Raw genomic sequence first — 4,382 nt, forward strand, 5'->3', positions numbered from 1 at the left:
GATCCTATAAATGTAGTATTGGTAAAAAAAGTGTTAAAATGTTAAAACGTGTACACACATCCTATGGTACATATAATGTACATCTGTACGTACATATATACATATGTATATGTTCATATATATATAACATATATGTATATATGTACTTATATACTTATATGTGTATATATATGTTAAAGGAGCACATCTAACCCCTAATACTCCTTCTGCCATGGTTGTTGTTGTTTATGTGTGTTAGTTCATATAATCTATTTCTTAAAGGAAGTATTTTCACAAATGGAATGTGTTCACAAAATGGAGTGTGTTGTTCATATATAAATACAGAGTATGAATGCACGTCTATATGTGACACAATTTTTTTTTGTGCTTGCTTGTTTGCTCCCTTCCTCTATGAATGTGAATACGAAACATTTTAACTACTTCTTTCCGCTTAATAAGTATATATTATTCAATCCTTTTTTTTACATAATAGTAACATATCCTATGTACACATTTTTAACAGAATCGTACCGTGCCGTATATAATTTAAAGCATAAAAAATGTAGGAAAAAAAGTGTGCTCTGTAAATAAGAAAATAAGGAAAGGAGGAATAAGAAAGAATAAGGAATAACGGAATAAGGAAAAATTAAATTATTCCCATATATATTCGTCATGAATGATATTATTTGGATTGTGTAGAGGGTATTCCTTGCAACATTATTACTGCGTGTTCACCTATGCACTCCGCATTCATAAGCTCCATCTTCCCTCTCCTGAAGGAACGGAATTTTAGCATGTATTATTCCTTTGCGTTTTATTCTTAAAGGTGAAAATTTATTACAAAAATATTTGTTAACGTGCACACATATATATTGTATACAGTTCATGTATACACAGAATACTTTCCTTCATTCAGTTGTATATATTTGCTTAATATGTAATAAATGAAGAGCATATACATATTTATAAAATTAATGATAGGAGGAAATAATATGGTGCGAGAAATTAAATTAGTTATATGGGGGAAAAAAAAGGAATATGTGCGTACCCTTTATATTAGTACTTTTTTCTGACGCACCCTTCCTTCTCCTGTTTATAATTGCTCACTAATAATAGTAATTTTTTATTCCCTCCCCTTCTTTCCAGTGTACAGATTACATTTTTTACATATATGAATGTTACCATTATTATTTTTTTTTCTCTTTTTTCCTTGAAATATAAAAACACTTTTTCAAAGGAGTTCAACACTTTCCTTTTTTTTTTCTTTTTTCGCACCCCCTTCGTTGAAAGTACTCTTCCCTTTCATGCAGAGAGTTATTCAAAAACATACACAAATGGAAGAAGGTAGTAAGAAGTAAAAAAGTAATGAAATATGAGGAAAAGCGAAAAAAGAAAAAAAAAAAAAAAAAAAAAAGGCGAAATAGTGCAAAATAGAAAAGGAAAAATATATCCTTCCATTCCCATACACACTCTATGAATTCTGTGTGAACTGTGAGGACTTTGTGTGCATGATGGTCACTTATAATTATTGTTCCCCTGGTGTAGAGCAGCACGTTCATTTAATGTGTTGTTCTATACAGTTAATGATGTGATGTTTTACATGGCATGATAACGTATGTTGTTCTTTTTTCGTTGTTGTTGTTGTGTTTGTTTTGTTTGTTGTGTTTGTTTGTTTGTTTGTTTGTTTGTTTGTTTGTTTGTTTGTTTGTTTGTTTGTTTGTTTGTTTGTTTGTTTGTTTGTTTGTTTGTTTGTTTGTTTGTTTGTTTGTTTGTTTGTTTGTTTGTTTGTTTGTTTGTTTGTTTGTTGTTGTTTTGTTGTTGTTGTTGTTGTTGTTGTTGTTGTTGTTGTTGTTGTTGTTGTTGTTGTTGTTGTTGTTGTTGTTGTTGTTGTTGTTGTTGTTGTTGTTGTTGTTGTTGTTGTTGTTGTTGTTGTTGTTGTTGTTGTTGTTGTTGTTGTTGTTGTTGTTGTTGTTGTTGTTGTTGTTATTGTTGTTGTTGTTGTTGTTGTTGTACAAGGATTGTTGTAGTAATTGTTGTTGCTGTAGAAGAATTGTTGTAGTAATTGTTGTTGTTTGTTTGTTTGTGATTGTTATTGTTTGTTTTTTGTTGTTGTGCTTGTTTTGTTTGTTTTTTATTGTTTGCCACACTTAGTGGAGGGAGTGTTTCTATCACACTTAGTGAAGGGAGTGTGCTTGTGTCACACTTAGTGTGGAGAAAGTGGAAGGGAACATATTATATACGTTGATAACTTATATTTCGTGACTGCTGTTTCCTTTGTGTACTATTATTTGTTCTTCCCGTTCTTCTGGGTGATGGTTGTGGTGACCTACCATTATATATGGTAGAATTGTCTGTTTCTGTTGTTGACAAGTCTGTTGAATAAAGTGTGGAAGAGTCGTCTTCTGTGAGTGTGTCGTCGTCAAAGTGATGACGTCCCATTGTTGTTGATCTTCTTTCCCTTCTTCTGCTGCTTCCACCGTTGTTGCCTGTTAGGGTGTTCTTTATCCAGGAGGGTAGAAGATTATACTAAAAAAGAGATGGGAGAAGGAAAGGAAAGGTGTCAGGGGAGGAAATATATAATTATGTACTTGCATATATATACCCCATATGTACATATGCATATATATATGTGAGTGTGTATAGATATATGTATGTGTATATATAAATATATATGTATATGTGCTATATACATAGTGGTAATAATTATGTAAGTACTTACTTTATATAAAGCATAACCAATAACGGGTAATCCTATTGTGGTGGCCAATGTACCCGATATGGCAGCGGCGACGGCGTTGCTTGGACAATCTGGTGTATGTTTTAAAGAACATTTTAATTGTAGTAGATCCTCATAACTGTGTGTTCCAGCTATTTTATTGAATTCTTTACACCAGCTTTTACTATTCTCTTTTTCACATACCTCATTCATATTCTTATAGGCTGCAGGAACTTCCTGCAAGTAATTGTGGTATTTATCTGTACAGCTGGGCCCGGAAGTCTGGGGATTTTCTACGCATGATTTTATAGTGGTATAATCATGATAATAATCGAATATTGGTTTCATATGGTTAAAAATGTCCAAAGGGATGTTGTCATTCTCATATAAATTCGTGCATGGGTCATTAATACTCAATTTTTTTAATTCCTTGTAAACTTTTTCCATGGCGGTAGCAAACTCTTCCGGTTTCGTGGAAGTACCAAATAGTGTATCACCAATCCAATAATAAAGGAAATTACAACGATTCTCCCTATTTGGAAAAATTTCCATACTTCCCGTCGGCGCGTAACAGAAGGCTTTTACAACTTGTTCCTCATAGCTCGGAATGCCTCCGTTCTGCTCCACTATACCCTTCAGACCAGTTTCGATGTCTTCCGGCTTCGTCCCACCTCCGCTAGCACACTGTTGTTGGGTATTTCCGAATTCACAATATATTCTCTGTGAGGGTAGTCCTTCCTTACATTGTTCCTATGAATATAATCAGGAAAAATTCGAATACACATATGTTTTTATGTGTTCGCTACTCTAAATTTTATTACATTATGTACAAAACGCTGCATACTTAATATGTAATTGTTTAAACTCCAATAAAAGAACGAACCTCCACTGTTCTTTTCTTCACCTTCAATACAGGCTTCGGTAACGGTTTTCGAGTGTACATTGAACCGTATAGTTCCTCTGGATTTTTCTTCCTATATCCCTTCTTAACTTTTTTACATTCTTCAATATTTGCCTCCCAGCTACAATAGGTATCTACAATTTCATATGCATGGACAATTTCCTCCAGGTAATCAATATACCTTTTACAACCAATCGTACTATGTTCCTCCAGTTCATCCTCTATTTCGCCAGGTTCCAAATTATAACTTCCCAATTCATTCATTTTAGCAAAGAACTCTGCACCACCATTCTCTTCTTTTATTTCACATCCATTAATACTGAACAATTCCCCCAATATTCCGGGTAACCTTTCCATAACTGTTCCAAATGTACTTTTTTCTACAATTCTTCCATATAGTATTCTTCCCATGAAGTAATATAAAAGATCACAGCGCTCATTTTCTGGGAATTTCTTGTCAAGAATGTCCGATACACAACACCAGGCACGTAAAATATCATCCAGAATATTTCCATCACTATGGTCCGGTGGTAGCACTGCTTTTACCGATACCCCCTTAGCACTTAGATCCGTACGGGTCATGTTGCAATGAAGCCCTTTTTCCGCCATGATTCTATCTGTATATTTCTGTGCGTAAAAATGAACACTATATCCCAAAATTTTTGCACTTTGTGCATGAAACTTTGTAAATATATAATTCCAATGGGGGGAAAAAAATTTTGCACATATATGTATGCGCATTCCTATTCTTCTCACTGTGGTGTAGGGTGGAATGTTATATGTACA

The sequence above is a fragment of the Plasmodium coatneyi genome, chromosome 5, assembly GCF_001680005.1.
Source record: "Plasmodium coatneyi strain Hackeri chromosome 5, complete sequence".
NCBI lineage: Eukaryota > Apicomplexa > Aconoidasida > Haemosporida > Plasmodiidae > Plasmodium > Plasmodium coatneyi.